Below are 20,830 nucleotides of genomic sequence, written 5' to 3'. Positions count from 1 at the left end.
CAGTGTGCTGCCTAATGTCTAAGGTTGCATGTTACATAAAATGGAACCTATCCTATCCTCTGTTATTTAATGCTCATTTTATCCAAACAATTAAATAAAGAGTTAGCTAAAGACAGGATTTTGTGAGACTCTGGGGGTGAACCTTGTCTAGTGGAAACTGTTTGTGGAAAAGAACATTTTGATTTGTACATTTTAAAGCTAAATTCATTATTCTGGTGTACTTTGACAGAGCTCCAACCAATGTTGGAGAAAAATGGCTTTTTAAGGAGACCTAATCCTCTTTTTAGTTGTGATATAGTGTCTCAGTCTACATTACATTCACTCTGGTGTTTTAGGATAATAGTTGATGTTGGAATTAATATTAAGTAAGATTAATAAATGCTTTAGTATTTTTCACTGTTAGTTATAGTTAAACTAATGTTAACAAACATAACCTTATGGATTAATTAATCATTCAGTTATTCTAATATATTATTCTAATAATTATACAGTGCTGGTCAGAATTATTTGCCCCCTTTGTAAATATTATCAAAGATGGCTGTAAAAAATAAATCTGCACTGTTAATCCTTTAGATATTTTATTTAAAAGAAAAGAAAAGAAAAGAAAAGAAAAGAAAAGAAAAGAAAAGAAAAGAAAAGAAAAGAAAAGAAAAGAAAAGAAAAGAAAAGAAAAGAAAAGAAAAGAAGTAACCTTTGCATTGAAGTAAAAGAATTGAAACTGGGGGGGAAATCACATTATGATTTTTTTTTTTTTTTTTAACACGTTGGGAACAATTGTTTGCCCCCTTTTATTAAATACTTTTTGCAACCTCCTTTTTTTCAAGATAACAGCTCTGAGTGTTCTCCTATAATGCCTGATGAGTTTGGAGAACACCTGACAGGAGATCAGAGACCGTTCCTCCATACAGAATCTCTCCAGATCCTTCAGATTTCCAGATCCATGTTGGCGCTTCTCTTCAGTTCAGCCCACTCATTTTCTATAGGGTTCAGGTCAGGGACTGAGACGGTCATTGCAGATGCTTGGTTTTGTGCTCAGTGACCCTTTTTTGTTTTGATTTTTTATGTTTATGTTTGTTTTTGGATCACTGTCCTGTTGGAAGATCCAAACATGGCCCGTTATAAGATTTCTGGTTGTCAGGTTTTGATTTTGTATCTTTTGGTATTTGATCGAATCCATGATGGCATGTATCGGAACAAGATGTCTAGGACCTCTGGCAGAAAATTAGGCCCACCAGAAATCTTATAACGGGCCATGTTTATAGTCCCAGTCCCAGCTCAGTTATCATATAATGCTCTTTAAGGTATGTAGGTTGTGAAGTCTCCTGGTATTGATGAACTTCTTTGGAAGTTTTATAGAGGATTTTTGTCTGTACTTGGCGAGTGTTAAGTGTTCTTAATGAGAGTTTGAAAGAAGGTTCACTGACTTTGAGTTGTAGAAGAGGAGGTATAACACTACTTTCTGAGAAGTGTAATATACAGGAACAAAATAAACTCAAATCATGTAAGTAAATTTGATATGAAGCTTCTATCCAAGGCCTTGGCTAACAGAAAGAGGGAAGTAATTGACCGTTCGCAAAACCCCGCCCTCGAACGGTCCTCGTCCAATCCTAGCTCAGCAACTGTAACTAAGGAGAAGGACCTCCATCAAACATTGCGATTTCAGCAACATGGTGAAACGATGCGCCTATGGCACCTGCAAGTCTGACACTAGGTAACCCAAAAGTTTAGCGGGAGAGGTCGTTTTTTTCGCCTTTGCAAAACCCAAGACCCAAGCGGAAAGATGCCGACAATGGATTAAGCATTGTGGGAGACCTCACTCACAGCTAAATTCCTCGAAGATTAATAAGCATACATATATGTCAGCGTATAACATAAGCGTCAGTCACGCCCGTTTCACAAATACTCCGTAGTCCGTTTACAGTGCGTTTACAGTGCATTTGCAGTGCGTATTTTTTTCCGCACCCATGTTAACAGGTAAAGCTATCACACTGCACGCGGATGCTGCAATTGTTTCCGCACCGAGTCTATTTTTGCTGTGCTGCACGCGCTGAATTAAAGTGACAGCGCATGGTTCTTGGTCAAAATGAACACAGATTGACATGAAATAATAATCTCACCATAAATATATTTAATAAAATAAAATGTAGTAAACTCACCATAGCCTATATTTGGACTTGCAGACTTGGAGAAGTTTCGTTTGCACACAAGCACACGCACACACACACACGACTTGTTTAAATACATTTATATTGTTAATAAATAACAATAAATTGTTGTTGTACCAGCAATATCTTCAAGTTTTGTTTTTCACTGTATTAATCTCAAATGTCATGATTTGCCAATGCAAGAGAGTAACAGTTAGCCTACCGGCACCTTTTTTCCCCCACTTCAAGCACTGGCCTCGATTGTTGTAATATTCCCGTCTTTGCTTATTTTAACATTTTGAACATATCCCTCCACTGCACATTGCAGCCCTTTCTGTTGTGCCCTGGAGGATATGTCTGCTGCATTACTCCAAAACCATACCGGTATGGACCTCAACCCAGCCATAGCTATGTGTCTGGTTCTCAATTGTTTGACGGGCGTAGTAACAATAACTAGGGGGCGTGGCTTTTGCGAACGGTCAATTGAGCAAGTCTTTCATTTGGATCATTATTATTGTGTGCCAGTTCTGGTTTAGATTATGTTCATTTAATATGAGATGGTTTGGATGTGTCTGTTTGTTTTTTGTTTTTTGTTTGTTTTTTTGGTGTGTGGGGGTGCACATACTGTAAGACTTATCTCTATTGTCCAAGAAAAAAAAACATTTTACAGAATTGAACATCAAAATCTGTGGAAATGATTTGAGTCTTGTACCATAACATCGAAAGTATGCTGAAGGTCAATGGTGGTTTGAGTTCCCTGTTTACTATTTAATTAAATATTTGGGGGTTAAATATTTGAGAGTATACATAGGTGATGTTGGTGAAGTTGCACAACAGAATAATTGACAGAGAATTGTTGAAAAGATAGAGGGCAGACTTAAAAATGGAAATGGATCCATCCACAAATGTCTTTTCGAGTAAGAGAGCTAGTAATTCATAATTTAGTAGCATCGACATCGTGGCATAAAGTTTCTGCCGTAGATCCACCTGTTGGCCTTTTGCTGAAATACTCTAGATACCTCAAAGTGTTCTTTATTTGCCCAAAGAGGAGGGTGGAAAGGGCATGGTGTACTTGCAAAGTAGTCTAGCGGCTTTTGGCCTACAATTTGTTTAAAAGTTTTCGAAAGGGTCTGCAGATCTGGTATGGCGTATGATGGCTAAAACTATTTTACAAAGAGTCAAAGGTCTTGGTATGGATGCTGCACTTTTTTTAATGGACCACAAGAACATTTATCTCAATGGAGTACCATCTTTTTGTCATGGACTTTTCAAAGTTTGGAGACATTTTATTATTCATAGACTGGAAAAAAAATAGACTCTTTGCTCAGGATGTTTGAAGAACCCTTGGTTAAAGAAGCGAGGCTGGATGTAACAGAGGAGAGCATGCTGGGTCTCACTCAGTGCTCCTCCAGAATTGTTAAATTGAAGCATACAGTTGATGTGATCGGGTCTGAATTGAATGATATAAATGCAGTGGCCACTTTCCTGGGACAGAGATTAACTCGTCACACAGCAAAAATCAACTGAAATTTGAACTTTGGAAAATTCATAATTTGGCTAAAATTATTTATCTTATAAAGTAGCATAATTTTCAGAAACGTGAATGCCATCTTAAAATGTTACAGAACTAGAGTGTGTATGTAACAGTGTGTATGTGAGTGATATTGCTTGTATAGATAAAAAAAAAAAAAAAAAAAACTAGTGAAACACTTGTGGTGCAAGCCTACAGCAAAGAGCTTTTGTGTTCAGCATCATCTTCATTAGAACTACCCTGCTGAGCCGTGATTTTGCTTTCAAAAGGGCCAAAAGACTGGAAAAATACTCTTCTGTATCTAATCTACAGAGCTCGAAAAGCTCCAGGAATTTGTTAAACAGCAATTGAAGGAAGCGAAGAACATAGGATGTTGTTGTTAGGGAAGTGAAAGGTATGCAGACCCTCGTGTTCAAGGCACCACTGAGAGAAAGCTCCCGTTAGTAGACATCTCATTACACTATTCAGAGGGAATTATTTGTGCTACTATAAATTGGTCACCAAGGAGACCATATTGAAGACACTCAAGCAGAAAATGGTGCACTGATTTATGCCTGGTTCCTTTAACAACCTAAAAAAAAATACAGTATTAGTGGCTCGGATGACACCTGGACTGCAAAAAGTAATCATATAGCAATCAAATGAATTCAAATGAGTTTTTTAGACTGAATATATATTACTGGAGGAGTATCAAACTAATTATACTATATAGGCGTATATTATGATGAAAATGTCTTTCAAAGTGCAGCTTGTAAAAGATATGAATCATAAACCATCTGTGACATACTTTCCTAGAAACCTTTTAGAAGATTATATTTGACGCATATCTTTTTTTGTGAAGTCATTATCTCCCTCGTTATCGTGCATTAAGTGTTGTTGTAAAGAGATTTAAATAAAGAGTATTAAGGTTTAAGCCTCACATGAATTGCACCAGTTGAGAGATTGTAATCTAAATGCATACATTCACCAAATCAAATCCTGAAGGCAAAGTTGTATAAAGTGCTATAGAAATAAAGGTGACGTGACTTAGAGTGCCAAATTGCAAAGCTCGTGCAAACATATCCATGTTGCTATGATCAGCTGTTTTCTTAATTTTGTTGTGTCTTTATTTTGTTATTGAGAGGAAAGCACGCAGCTCATATTAACATATTCATCTAACCGTCACTCTCAGCAGTGTGGGCGGCATCAGTTGTTCAGTATACAACAGTAAATCACTAGTCACATATTTCGAACTTCGTTTTACCCCTAAGCGAAGAACGAAAAATAACTTTGCCATGAGTCTATCGGGGCCTTTACTCCAGCAATAAAAATGGTAAATTTAAAAGTAATGAGTTGAAAAAAAGTAATCTGATCACGTAACTCATGATACTTTTGTGTTACCCCCAACAATGTTTTTTTTTTATCCAAACTAACTTGACACACACTTACACACTCTGTTCCAGTGTTCTCACGGTCTCGCATTGACTGTCACATACTGTAAATGTTCATGAAGTCCATAAGACAGCACGGTGTCCCATGTACCGTTTTACGAATCAGATTACAAGCACCTCAATTACCAGAGAGTGTGATTGTTTTGTGTTAGCTTGCTTGCTGACTGAATCAACCTGTAGTGTTTAATGCCGCAATATGCAAATTGTGACATTAAAATGTTTAGTAGTGTTGACAGAATTAACTGCATTGTATAAATATTGCCATTACATTCAGATTCAAATACAGCTGCTGAGGTAACAACAGTAAATATTGCACCTGCTAAACCTATAAACTCAATTTTTACAGAACACTAAACTCAGAAATGTGAAAACTGTCCATTGATCACCTTCCAAATCCTAAAACCTTTCAATTATTACTCAAGGTCTTTAAAAAATATACTGATAAATGTTAAATTATGAATAATTTTAAAATAATTTATAGCTCTGTCTGTCTATCTGAATCATGAACATATCATGTTTAATACATTCATTTACATTTTTAATCAATTGACAGCCCTAATAGATATGTATTAGGCCTACCTGCCCCTGAATATATAACTTTTTAAACCATTTTAAAATAGGAATAAAGATAAACAACACAAAATAAAGTAGTAAACATTCCTCAGACAACCCATTGGCCAAAACAACTATTAAAAACACATCAGTGAAATAAACTTTTGTGAATGGCTTAATGATATTGTCTGTAATTTGAAGCTAATTAACTTTTAACAATGTGATTTACAGGCTTTCATGCACTAGTTGTTTTCATCCTCTGCCATGCAACGCTGACCAGATTGATATTCAAAGCATAGGCATTTCACGATTCGCTCCTTCCACACAGTGGCAAAACTGTTCATTGATTTCTAAGAGCCATTGTAAATGACCTGTAGCCCATCTCTGGAATTGCGCTGATTGTAAATTGTGGGCCATAAAAAAGGTGTTGCTTGTTTTCCATGGAATGTGGAAAGGCATTTGTCCATGATGAGGTAGTTTGGAACTCTGTAATTAGGGAGCATTGCAATCGTTCTCCGTGTAGTTTCTAGTTTTCCTGGCTTTGGATTCTTTGTAATAGCTTTTAGCTGCTATATGCTATTGATGAGAACCGTCACATTGGTAATAAGATCAGCCAAAAACCAATAGCCTCCACTCAAGATCAGGTTTCTGGGAAAGTTTATACTCACATTAGTAGGCCTATACATTTATCTAATAATATGAAGAAGAAAAAAATATGAGTGTACTTGGTAAGTAAAAAGGATAATGTGAAAGTTGTTAACGCTATAAACATTGCCATCGCAATCCCAAGTATTCTTAATTTGTATGTTCAATTAATTTCAAATTGGGTTCTTTTATATAATTTAATATTTTCTGATATAATAAAATATATGATTGAAACTAGGGCTAGGATATGCTCAAATATTGGATTTGGACTGACAGTAAGCACTTGCAATCCTAGTAGGTGGAAATTACTATTCTAACCCTTTAACCCGATTTCGCTTCTCTATTTGCGATCAGATCATTTTAAATAAAATCTGGAACAGTTTTCAGTCAAATTATCCAATAAGCAAATGCATTCAAACAATCAGTCCAAAACAGAGCTAATATAAAGAAAACCATAGGCTTATTAAATCAGAGATGGCAGAGAGAACAAGTTCAGTAAGCATGCGTGAGTCTGTTATTGATGCGCAAACAAACAGTTTATGTTCACTCTCAACGCACCGATCGCACATGCACATTTACACATTTCAGTACATTCATGTTGTTTCCACACACATTCAATTAATTTAAATTCAATTCACCTTTATTGGTATAGTGCTTTTCACGATGCATTTCGTTTCAAAGCTGCTTTAAAGAAAATGCATGTGTCTACGTTACATTTGCTTTTATCTGTCATGTGTATTACACTTTCCAGCAGAAACATATGTGGGGACCAGTATAATATATGGGTGTGATGGCACTATAGGCGCACTGCCGCGCACATACTTTTAAAACAAGACAATGATTATCTAGTCTCCAAGTCAAGGTTTAGTTACAACTCTGCAATAATGCAAGATGAAGTGTCTTGACATTGACTATTGATTTATAGGCTATATTGAATTTAAAATGTTGATTGGCTGGACATACTGGTCAGTATGGATGCACATCCCTCAGTAATTAATAACCATCAAGTATCAAGTATTGCATCATTTAAAACACAGTGACATGCTATGGAAAGCAATTTTAGCTTTTATTCATTCACAAGATGCATTTTTGATATCAATAATTCAATTTGTGTTATTTAAAATGTGAATTCTTGATATTAAGAATTAACTTTTTACTAGTAACAATGTCTATTTCTAATATCAGGAATTTTTACTAGTTAAAGGTGTCAGGTGTGACTGTGTGGCGATGGCAAATGGTTTACATGGCTCACTGGTCAGGAAGGAGGGTTCCTTAACATAATTTTGCTTAAGGCCCCAGGGAGGTCAGGGTCGGCTCTGGTTACAGCACTGTGTAAAACTGGTGGATCTGAAATGTCTGCTTTGCCAGTGTGTAAATTTTTCAACTCAACTGCTTACGTCCACAAGATGTACAGCTCATGAGTCACTGCTGAGCATTTCAGAGCAAATTCATACGGTCTGCAATTTCTTACTGAGGCAGCTACAGACAGAGTGAGCTTTCCCACAAAACACTGACTCATCATAACTAAGACATCACAGGTTATGGGGACATAATACATAGATCCCAGACAAACACTTGAAATACTTCCTTACAGACTTCCTGAGCCAGAATATAAGAAGCACATTGTAACTACCCATTTTAAAAGTAATTAAAATCACTCTTATGTTGAGCTTAATTTGCATTAGAACAAATCTTAGTTAGTTATCCTAGTTAGTTCAATAATTGAAAGTAAAGTTTCCATCTTCAATAGTAATCATTTTAAAATGTTCTTAGTATGACATGCATTGATGCCAAAGAGCATTTGGACAATTGTATTAAATAACAAAATATCAAGCCAAGTGGCATCTGCAAACAAATGATGCCAGAACTCTTTCAAAATGTACCTTTTGAATAATTTGTGTAATTACTTTTTACCAACTGGTAATTTTAGGTGGATGTATTAAATCAGCTCACCTCAGGTTTAGTGTGCTAACAGAGTAATTACAGTTGCAAACTCAAAGTTCAATGAACTAAGAACGTTCCACTAACATTTGGCAAGCATAATGTGTCCAAAATCTTTTTCTTATGAAATGTTTTGCATCTTTCTTTTTCTTTCTATTTTCTAAAATGCATTACAATTCTTCAGTGCATAGAACCAAGTCCAACTTGTGTGTGTATATATAGACAATCTATTACACTGGTACATACACACAGTGCAGGTATCTGTTTCATTGTGACTTCAACCTAAATGCCACCAGGTTTAATGCTTTGTTATATAATTCTAAAACATTCATACATTCTTGTCTAGAAATTGTAAAAAATAAAATTGGATTTCATTTCACAGGAAGCTCCTCTAACAGGGTTTTTTTGCACACATACCACCAACATGATTGACACAGTGAGATCGAAGAATCCTGCCTTTTTTGTTACACCAAACAGAGAAACTTTTTCTTTGAGTTGGAGTTATTTATTACTCATACGCCTGTACGGAACCCACGCTCCTCTTATTCAGTGTAAAATCCATCATTCTACACGGCGAGAGTAATTGGATTTCAGATCTGATTAGCTGTTCACAATGAATCTCCATACCTATGCCAGCAGCAGAAGATTTATTGAGCTTGCCAAGGCACAGCAGAATGGAAAGGCTCCTTCCCTGACAGGCACTGACATACAGTCAATTACTTTATGAGAAATGCTAGTGGTGGCACTTCCTCTAGGAAGAGTGACTCGAGGGTTAATCCTCAGCGGATACGGCGCTTCTCGCTTCTAAAAGGTGACGGCTGGAATGGCAGAAGAAAGGAAGAGGACCTCTTTTTCAGCCTGCTACGGTTCAAAAGAGCAAAGAATTTTTCATCGTTCCCAAACCACTTGGGCTTGGCGTGGCTGGGAGATGTTGTCCGCTTTAATGTATCTGTGTGTCTGTAGCTGTCATGCTGGTACGAGCTATGGGACTGTGTGTTTGCAAATGCTCTCAGCAGAGTTATTTTCACACTCTGCTGGAGTGGCAGTTTGACAATGATGACACAACAGCCATCAATCCAATCCTCTTCCTTTTTAAGCACCAACCCGCCCCAACAGATCTCCCTTTCTCATAGTCGAAACTTGCTACTCTCTGGCCAAACTTCACAACCTTTCCCTGGTGTTACAGAACGAGGTACAGGAAGTCCATTGCAAGAGTCAAGGGCTTCGCATTAATAGGATTACCAAATTTGTACTGTCGTAAATCCCTTATCTCGGCTACCCACATGTGATTGCTTTTTTATGTGCCTGTTTACACCCTGACGGTCACAAGCTGCATTATTCTAATTCACATCATTACCTGCTAATCTCTGCTCTCCCCCTGTCGGCACTGGAGCAACAGACCCTGCCAATGTGCAAGAGCCCATTAAACACACCTCTAGTGTTTACACAATAGCTGCAGGTTACAGGCAGTAAAAGGGGCTGTATCTCTTTCTCTCAACTGTGATTTACTCATGTCGGGCTATATTTTTTTTTAAAACATTAGATTTGTTTTCCTCTGTTGCATTTATTAAAGGGGAGTTACTCTGGGTGAAAATTATCACAAAGAAATAAATTAAAAACCTTAAAAATGTATAATATTAAGATCTATTTACACATTTTAAAATTCTGAATTATATAACTAAATATGAAGAAATGCCCATATTACTGTATATCAATAGTAATATAGATTTATAATAAGACGAATCTTTAACGTTTAATGTTTAACCAAAACATAAAACGGTTATGAACTGTTATGAGAGTGGCAAAATATCACTTTAAGAATATTAAAATATGTTTTATTAATTTAATTAGCTGGGTAAGGTGGTAGCACTTTAAAATAAAGTTCAATTTGTTAACATTATTTAATGCATTAGGTATCATGAAGTAACTACGAGCAAGAATGTATTAATAAAAAAAATATGAATCTAGTTTAAATGTATAAAAATGCTTATTAATTTATAAATTAACTAAACAACTTGAGATGTAAAAATGGGTTACACTTTATTTCGATGGCAAACTTGAAACATTTAACTATTAGTAATTTTGCAACTACATGTCAACTAATCATTAGATTATCAGTAGACTGTTCGGTTTAGGTTATTAGAAAAAGTTAACATAGTTGCCAAGTTACTTAAAGTCAATAGCATGTCTGTTGGAAGCATCAAAATGAAATGTATTATTATAGCAGAAATCAAGCAAACAGTTTACCAATACTCTAATGACTGCTAGTTGACATGTAGTTGCAAAATTAATTATTGTTAGTGGGATGTCTAGAGTGGACAATCGAAATAAAGTATTAACAAAAAAAATGTGTTAGTATATTAACCATTCATTTGGGCAGCACGCTACTGGAAAAAAAAAATTAAAACTGACATTGCGATATTTTGCTTATCTGCAATATATATTGTGAAATGAAAACAGTTTAACTAGATTAATAGCTCTATTTGGAAACAATGAATCTTTCTAGAATTATTGGGCTGATTTTGTAGGGCAGTGAATTTGCATAGAAAATAATAAACCAATTACAAGCATAGATAAATACAATAGTTTGTTGAAAGGACTAGATGTTGCAATCCCTAATATTTAAACTACTTCTAATTTTGGAGTTCTTGAAGGATGGCTGCTATAGAGCTGGTAAGTCCCGCCCCTTCCGTAAAACCCCGCTGGACCTCAAAGTTGAAAAACCGTCAATGCAAGTGAATGGGAGAAAATAATTATTTTCTGGTCCCGTTTGAATTGTGCCATGAATGTGAACATATGTTGTCTGTGAATTTTTTATATAACTTTTCATGTTACGAGTTTGACAGTATATGGTATGATTCTTCGTTTAGCAGTTGTGGAAAAGACATGATGAGAAAGACTACATGTCGCCTATGTGACGTCACCCCATAAAGTTGACTTACCCGTGGTTTTCACCAACTTCACCGATTTTGTCCTCTCCCTGAAAGAAGGCGGTGAAGTGCACCAAAGACACAGCCATGTTTAGCGGGATCCGTGAGCTAGTGTCCGTGTGCTAGTGGTGTTGACGTTTCAAACGCGTCGAGAGTTGTAGTCCACAAAGTGCTCTCACACAAAGTCTAACCGTATCAAACTTCTACCCGCTAAATTGTATCATTCTTTACACGAAAAGTTATATAAAAAATTCACAGACAACATATGTTCACATTCATGGCACAATTCAAACGGGACCAGAAAATAATTATTTTCTCCCATTCACTTGCATTGACGGTTTTTCAACTTTGAGGTCCAGCGGGGTTTTGCGGAAGGGGCGGGACTTACCAGCTCTATAAGGCTTTACCAGCGAGACACATCGTCAGTTGTGTACCTAGGCATCACAGGGTGTTTCGGCCCATTAACACAATACACCCTCTGCTGAGGCAGGCCCACCACAGGTTGATCAAGCCGGGGTGTGCAGTGGTCTTGTTCTCAGATATTTCACAGAACTGGAGATCCTGAAAGTAGCTGTTGACCAAATCTGTGATGTGGTTTGGTACGCCGAAGTAGTTGAAGGCCATCCACAAGATCCTGTGAGGGACTGAGCCAAAGGCATTGGCAAGGTCTAAAAACACCACGTGTAGGTCTCTCCGTTCCTTTTTGGCAGTTTGTATCTGGTGCCAGATGATATTGGCATGCTCCAGGACACTGAAAAAGATCTTTCCCTCTACATTCAGCAAGCTGATCTGGCGAAACTGGATGATGGATGACGAGTCTTTCTCTTTGGGGATCAGGACCTCCTGCTCCTCTCCATGCTTTTGGTATCACTTCCTTCTGCCAAGCCACCTTCATCAGCTTCCAGAGGTATTTAAGGACTCCAGGGGTGTTCTTATATAGCCTATAGAGGATACCATTGGGCCCAGGTGCTGATGCTGATCTCGCCTGCTGTGACTGGCTCATGCCTCCAATCATCAGAGTAGGTCTTCCTCAAGTGCTCTTCCAGGTCTTTTATGGGCACTTTGAGACTCCCTCTCTTTTCTCCGGTCAAAGAGGCCTTTAACAAAGCTGTAGGGATGACTGTAGAAGAGGGTCCTTGTTCATTCTTTCCTCTTGCGTTGTCATCCGAGGTGCTCTGATCTTCGCAGCTTTGTCAGTCGCTGCTTTATCTCAACCTGCAAATCGTCAAGTCCCACTCTTTCCATCTCTGTGGCCTTCCTCCACTGCTTTCTCGGTTGTCTTCTTTCTTTCACCAACCTGTCAATTATATTAGATACAAATTAAATATATAGTGCTTTAGCCTATGTTTTTCAGGCAAGTCCAAGTATTCAGGTACAGAAACTGAATAATCAAATGTAAAATAACACTGAATAGTTGCTGCACGTTTACATAAGCCAGAAGTGACTGTGTTTACAAGGAAACTCGCCGAGGTATTTTGACAAAATTTTGCATGTATGCACAAATTAGACGAGAAAGAGAACGGAATTCGGTGTTGCATTTTAGCACTTTCGGTTCCATCGTCCCAAAGTCAATGGTTTTTGGTTAACTGGCTGAAACAAGTCTCTGGTGAACACAAGCTCAAGACACTTTCACATTTTATACTACAACATAAAATGCATCAATATTACCTCACTCCTGATTTTTTTTATTAAGTTGTTACGTGTCTTGAAAAAGGTGGTTGCTAACAAGTGGCTAAATGGGACTACAGAGGCTGTCGGGGACATTAAACGTCTTCACACCAAACAGGTAAACTCAGTCTGATTTTACAGTCTCATTATGCTTATAATTGTGGTCTTATAAACTATTCTGTCTCAAACTTTCTGGGAAAATGTTTTTAGATAAAAGCTGAAAGATTTGGTTGAGTGGCAAAGAGTGACAGTGGTTAAGTTCATTTATAGCCTACATTTAGCATTTTACCTCTGGCGACTGCATTTAGGCTTCAAAATTCATAAAACCTGTGTTCATCTGTGAAAAGTATTTTGATGGAATAAACGTGCAAGTATCATAAACTTTTGTTTTTATGCGATAATCCAAAAGCCTATGGAAAATAAAACCTTTTGGGTTTTTGTCGAGGGAACCAGTGTGATGCTAACTCCCGATTGGCCTACAAAGTTACGTCATAGCCTACCTGCACCACTCTATTAATCAGAGAATCACAAGCTTTTCAAACCGGTGCCTGGTCCGTACGGATCAACTACGATCCCTATACATTTGATATTGCACATCTAGTGATGGGACTATAGTGGATGAACACAGGATGATATATAGAACAGCCCTACCATGAATACATTCTTGCATAACTAATGTTAACGTTTAAAACATTGTTGTAGTGTTACTGGAAAACATCACATAAAATCATTATCAAGTTTGTGTTTTGTATCAAAAGTTGCAAAATAGTTGAAAACAAACCAAAATCATAATTTGTGACTGTAGTAATCCGTGAAAGCTGTTTAATGAATATTCATTAGTGCTACAGTGAGTAATCAAAAGTCCAGTAAAGGCACAGCAGGTTCTGCCCACCTGCTTCTCCACAGCAAGGTGGTTTACAAAATTCATTAAGACACAAGATTCAAATGAATTTCATTTTTCCTTAATGAGTTGGGAACATACAGCAGCTGCATTGTTTGATGGTCTGGTTAAAAACAATACAACATAATCCAATCTAGCAGTGGCTGATGGAAAGCTCATAAGTGGTCTCAGATATGTTTGGAGGCAGAGTTGTAAATCTCTCCAGGCTGAGCCAATGACCTCTGGTTTCATCAGGGCTGAAGCAGAGGTGTAATCCTCGCCCCACAGAGACGGCCCCTGCATTGTTGTTTAATTAATACATGTTGAATGGTGTGCAGGTACGGAAGCTGAGGGGCGGCAGATAAGGGCTGGGAAACGGAGTCCCATGAGGAGCATGAACAATAGGCCCCATGTTTACCCACAATCACTGCTGGCTCACGGCACACAGACGCAGCACAGGTGCCGTGCGCCTGAAAAGGTCCAGCGCTGATGAATTAAAAGAGAGAGATATGAGAATGAGAGCGGGAGAAAAACAAAGAGAGAGGTTTGAAGAAGGCAATCCTCAGAAAACAGCAGGGATATCAGGAGAGCATAGTAATATTTACAAAACCCTCAGCCAGAGTCAAAGGAAGCAAATAAGCTTAGTGTAACTCTTCAAGGCAGGTAAAGCAATACAACTTAGTCCCTGTAGTTGCAATGATCAGATTTTGTGTAATGTTCTTATCATTGTCACCTTTTATACACCTCTTATCACTCTAACCTTTTAAATTAACTTAATTTTACATTTAAAGGAAAAATATGCCCCTGTAAATCAATTCATGGGACGCATTTTACTTTTAAGGGGCCTATACAAAAATACATATACATCACATGATCCATTTATATAATTTATAGCGTTCAAGCCATGTCGTAAATAATGTAATTTCGAGATGACAACACATGCAAAGTAGCCTAGAAATCTAGACGCACCCTAGCGGCAGCAAAATGTATTTTGCAGCCAGGGCAGTCTCCATTGACTTTCAAGCTGCAAAAACCTAAATTGGGTCAGGCCAATCACGTCGTGTATAGAGTAGGCGGGGCGGGCTTAACATAATGACGACAGAGTTGCGACGGTTCCCTGCCACTTGAAAACAAAGAATGGCTGCTGCTGCTGCTGGCGAACATCTTTCGAATCGGCTTTGGCCGCGAATCTGGAGGACTTGGAGTTAGGTTTTTCTTTGAGAAAAGAGCATAGAACAGCACAAAAAAGGAAGATGTGTTCGTAGTTTTGCCGGCCAGATATGGCAAAAGTTGAATCTATCAACCAACGTTAGCTCCGCTGTTGGGAAAACGCTCTGGTTGGTTGTAGCGCTATCCTATTGCGTGCAGAGGGAATTTGAAAGACAGCCGTTTATCCCGCCCCTCGGATTGAGCCGTGTCTATGGTGAGTTGCCAGACCTAACATCTTGATGTAGGTCTGGCTTGCCAGGCTACATGCAAAGCTGTTCATGTCCTCGAACTGGGAATTATGCATTTCTATGGCAACACCTAAATGAATCTGCAATGGTCAGGTGGTACAGCAGTCACGTGGTTACAAGTGAAAGGATGTGAAATCTTTTTACAAGTAAAATCTCATAATTACAGTAATTACCACATGGTGTGAACGCACATTTTCTTGAAATGGTCACACTACAGTGTTTAGACTCATTATTAAATATGCCTCGAAAATAATAATATATTATCAAATGCGAAATAACTCGAAATATTTTGGATCCATTTTTAATAGTCAGTGTATTTATCAGAGACCTGGTTAAAGTTCCATAGTGCAACTTAGTAAATAAGAAGCCGGGTTTTTTTTTTTTTTTTTTTTTTTTGCACTGATAACAATGCACAAAAGTGGTGCAACAGTTTAGTACATTCAAATGCAATGTTATAAAAAAAAAAAAAAAACTTTTTACATGGTTTGGCTGTTGTATAACTCTGATGCCCCAGCAGTGGCATATCAGGTCACTGCTCTCAGAACATCTCTGCCAGTCACTGAGCTCTAATTTCATTTCTGTGATGAGAAATTAATAAACATGTTGAAGGGTACATTAAATGTCAATTATAAGCAAATTAAGAAGTGCAGACTGGCACAGATGCATGCTCGAGTTGCAGAGAGAATGCTAGTGTCGGGGAGGGTGGCATGTCATTTGTACCGTCAGTAATGACTTGGAAACCTACATGATAAAAAGTGTTGCAGAGAATTTGATGAGCAAAGCTATACAGCTCTCATTGTTTTTTTCCTGTCAAAATGTCTCCTGAATATAGTGGCAGGTGCCGCAGGTTATGAGCTATGATTACAGTCATGTTGTCTGGCACTGGAGCCAAATGTCTGAAAACATTTTTGTTGATTTTCTCATAGACAGACAGGATTTTTGCCATTAGCCATCTATTCTTCCACAATGGTAACAGAGGTACAAGAAAGATATATGCTTTCACTTAAAACTATGGAAATATGTATACTGAATAATTTTGTAGATGTGCATCAAAAAGTCAGTACTGTTATTGCTAATGATTATCTAAAAAATATTTAAAATATCTGCTGTATATGTATATAATTGTAGATATTATATACATACACTCACCTAAAGGATTATTAGGAACACCTGTTCAATTTCTCATTAATGCAATCATCTAATCAACCAATCACATGACAGTTGCTTCAATGCATTTAGGGGTGTGGTCCTGGTCAAGACAATCTCCTGAACTCCAAACTGAAGGTCAGAATGGGAAAGAAAGGTGATTTAAGCAATTTTGAGCGTGGCATGGTTGTTGGTGCCAGACGGGCCGGTCTGAGTATTTCACAATCTGCTCAGTTACTCGGATTTTCACGCACAACCATTTCTAGGGTTTACAAAGAATGGTGTGAAAAGGGAAAAACATCCAGTATGCGGCAGTCCTGTGGGCGAAAATGCCTTGTTGATGCTAGAGGTCAGAGGAGAATGGGCCGACTGATTCAAGCTGATAGAAGAGCAACTATGACTGAAATAACCACTTGTTACAACCGAGGTATGCAGCAAAGCATTTGTGAAGCCACAACACGCACAACCTTGAGGCGGATGGGCTACAACAGCAGAAGACTCCACGGGGTACCACTCATCTCCACTACAAATAGGAAAAAGAGGCTACATGAACGAGCTCACCGAAATTGGACAGTTGAAGACTGGAAAAATGTTGCCTGGTCTGATGAGTCTCGATATCTGTTGAGACATTCAGATGGTAGAGTCAGAATTTGGCGTCAACAGAATGAGAACATGGATCCATTATGCCTTGTTACCACTGTGCAGGCTGGTGGTGGTGGTGTAATTGTGTGGGGGATGTTTTCTTGGCACACTTTAGGCCCCTTAGTGCCAATTGGGCATCGTTTAAATGCCACGGCCTACCTGAGCATTGTTTCTGACCATGTCCATCCCTTTATGACCACCATGTACCCATCCTCTGATGGCTACTTCCAGCAGGATAATGCACCATGTCACAAAGCTTGAATCATTTCAAATTGGTTTCTTGAACATGACAATGAGTTCACTGTACTAAAATGGCCCCAACAGTCACCAGAACTCAACCCAATAGAGCATCTTTGGGATGTGGTGGAATGGGAGCTTCGTGCCCTGGATGTGCATCCCACAAATCTCCATCAACTGCAAGATGCTATCCTATCAGTATGGGCCAACATTTCTAAAGAATGCTTTCAGCACCTTGTTGAATCAATGCCAGGTCTAGGTCAAACACAGTATTAGTACGGTGTTGCTAATAATCCTTTAGGTGAGTGTATATTGCTGTATATAATAGCTAAATAACTATACAATTATACTTTATAATATAAATGATTCTGAAGTTTCTGAAGCTATGCATGCATATACTTCTTTACATTGTAGATGCTGCTATAATGTGCATATAGTACATTTCAGTGAATATCTGAACTTACAGAATTGTATGTGTAAACATGTAAACAATATGTCAAATACCTACAAATTCTGAGATCAGGTTGCAACCTTGTCCTCGACTCCTTACTACTTACAGAATGCTGATTTGGCATTTACGTAGATACTTCTTCATTATGCATAAACATGATCTAAATAAGAGGTGTAGTTTGGTATGAGTCAAGATCTGCCCATTTGAATTACAGACCTGAAAAGAAACAAAACCGATGCATTAAACTCAACAGCCCACAGCTTGAGATGTCACTTCACACAACAGTCAGCAACAATGTCAGCATTTTAAACAGTTCAGTAATTTCATATATTTCTTATTCCATAGGACAGATTTGTGCTGAGTTTTTCAGTTCAGAAAAGAGAATACCTTAAATGCAAGCATGTTAAGAGAGCAAACTCTCAGATGCCATTAAATATTTATAAAGGAAAGGGGAAAAAAAGCAGTTAATCGTGCTGAATTCCCATCGCTCCTGTGGATTTTGGTTTGCATGTCGGAAAAGCACATTACAACATTCTAGACGTTATAAAAATCTTTCTATTTAACGTTATTTCTTTATTCCTCAAGAAGAGGTCATTAGAACAGAAGGCATTCTGGGTACTTTTATTATTATTTCAAATGAAGTGCCTCTTTTCATCTGTGGCTCCATCTTTCACTGTGTTAAGAAGGAAGAGGAGGTTTCTTTGCACTGATTTGAATAAGCAGGGTCAAAATAGACTGCGTAAGAGGGTTTTGCAGAGTTCAGATTCTATTTGAACGTAATCTACAGAAACAAGAGACGAGTCACTACCTACCGTTGCTGCAATCATTTATTATGGCTTTCAACCCAAACATCTTGCTTTTAGCTGAATTTAGTGCCTCCGCCGATTTTCACAAATGTTAGGTTAGACATTTATTGCATATGCAAGGAGTAGTTGTAATTGTTGTTATCAGGTGTCATTTGATGATCCATTAACACAGTGGTTCTTGACCGTTTTTGGCCATGGGACCCTCATATTTCCATGGTCATAAAGTTGCGGAAAAAGAAATTTGAACAAAGCAAGTACACACAAGTATCGTCCCTCTTAAAGGACAATTCAAGTGAAAAATGAACCTAGGGGTAATTAACACATGGTTACCGAGTCGATCGTTCCCTGCGATGTGTTTTCATGAAAATCGAATGTAAAGAGTTTTATTTATAAAAACAGATTAGCTCATAACACTAGTATATAGGGCAGAGAGTAAGTAAAAGTAAATCGCTAGTTAATACCACTAACAAGGCTCAAAATAGCCTCACACTAACACGGGAGCATAATGAGGGTCCCTACCGAAGCATTGAGAACTTTGTAAGTGTACAGACAGTTTAATAAGAAGATACTTTATAAAGACAGTACATTACGCATTTACAGGCAGGATCCATCTTGGAAAACAGTCTCGACTAGTCGAGCCACGAACGCCGTGCTACATTAGATTTCACAAACGTAATTTCTATTGACTAGCTCACATCGCACGGCGTTCGTGGCTCGACTAGTCGAGACTGTTTTCCAAGATGGCTCCTGCCTGTAAACACGTAATGTACTGTCTTTATAAAGTATCTTCTTATTAAACTGTCTGTACACTTACAAAGTTCTCAATGCTTCGTTTTGCATGTAGGGACCCTCATTATGCTCCCGTGTTAGTGTGAGGCTATTTTGAGCCTTGTTAGTGGTATTAACTTGCGATTTACTTTTACTTACTCTCTGCCCTATATACTAGTGTTATAAGCTAATCTGTTTTTATAAATAAAACTCTTTACATTCGATTTTCATGAAAACGCATCGCAGGGAACGATCGACTCGGTAACCATGTGTTAATTACCCCTAGGTTCATTTTTCACTTGATTTGTCCTTTAACATGCACATAAATTGTAAGAATATCACTAACAGTGATGAATAAATGGCAGCCCCAAACTAGTATTTGTTAATACAATAAAGTTAGTAAGTTGGTATAGAATTGTGGGAGACCATTTGTCTAGGGACCACCTTCCTTTGTACGCCAGTTATCCCTAAACTCTTAAAAACCTTATTACCTTTTGTTTTACTTATTTGGAAATGAGACATTTGTACCAGTCGCAATGAGACATTTCAAATGATACTAAATATGTATAATACTCGATGTTAATCATTCACATTAAACCATATATTATTGGGTGAGTTTTTGGTGATCTTCGCATGGGGAGGAAGGGATGAGGGAAAGAGATGTAGATTAGGATGACTCGGAGGTGAGACTTTCGTCTCGATAGTGCACGAGGGAAATCTAACTTTAACTGGAAAATAACTTTATTAAAGAACCGATATAAAGCCAAAACAATCTCTTTTACCTTAAATTATACGTTTATCTCTGTAAAGCTGCTTTGAAACAATCTACATTGTTAAAAGCGCTATATAAATGAAGATGACTTGACTTGATGAGGGTGAGTTCAAATGTTAATTTCCAGAGAGGTCCTTTGTCCTCTCAGGGTCTGGTCGCTCTTCAACCAGACTGTCCGGCATCTTCTAATTTCTCAATTCTTACAGAATCTAAAAAAAAAAAAGTGAAAATAAAGTGGTATTTTGGAAACTACAGTTACCATAGTAGATACACAATACTAACATGAACTGTTAATAAAATATATGGACAATGATCCTAATGAATAGAATGAACATTTGCGAATCTCAGATGAACATCAAACATAAAACTAACTTCACTGCACTCAAGCAGTTCCTTCCCAGCTAACACGCAAAGTACCAGTTACATAATGTTTTTGAACTGTATAGTGATATGAAATACAGCCTGCACCTCCAAATTTGCATGCGCAACTGAATTGTGTGTGCCACAGGCACAGTTTAACATTTGACAGGACAGGAAGGTCCTTTTCTCTTTCGAATGGGAACTCGCACTGCGTCTTAGGACACTTTGGGTAACACCTCCAGCATGACTGGTATCTGAAGCAGGTGTCTAAATGCAATAGTTACATTGGCCAACGTCAGACTGTGACGTCACTACTGGTATGACCAGAGTATAAAAGGGCGCCTGTAGTACACATCAACAATTTATTTTGTCTGTGTTTGTGACTGTTCTATGTGTGATTCTTGATTAGTGATAGAGTCTGGAGTTTGAGTGATGCACGTTCAGCTCTTGAGGGAGTTGAATGCACTCTT

This window comes from Scardinius erythrophthalmus (assembly GCF_964197995.2).
Source record: "Scardinius erythrophthalmus genome assembly, chromosome: 19".
NCBI classification, from domain to species: Eukaryota; Metazoa; Chordata; class Actinopteri; order Cypriniformes; family Leuciscidae; genus Scardinius; species Scardinius erythrophthalmus.
The sequence above is the reverse complement of the archived record's forward strand: the minus strand, read 5'-3'. Positions refer to the sequence as shown.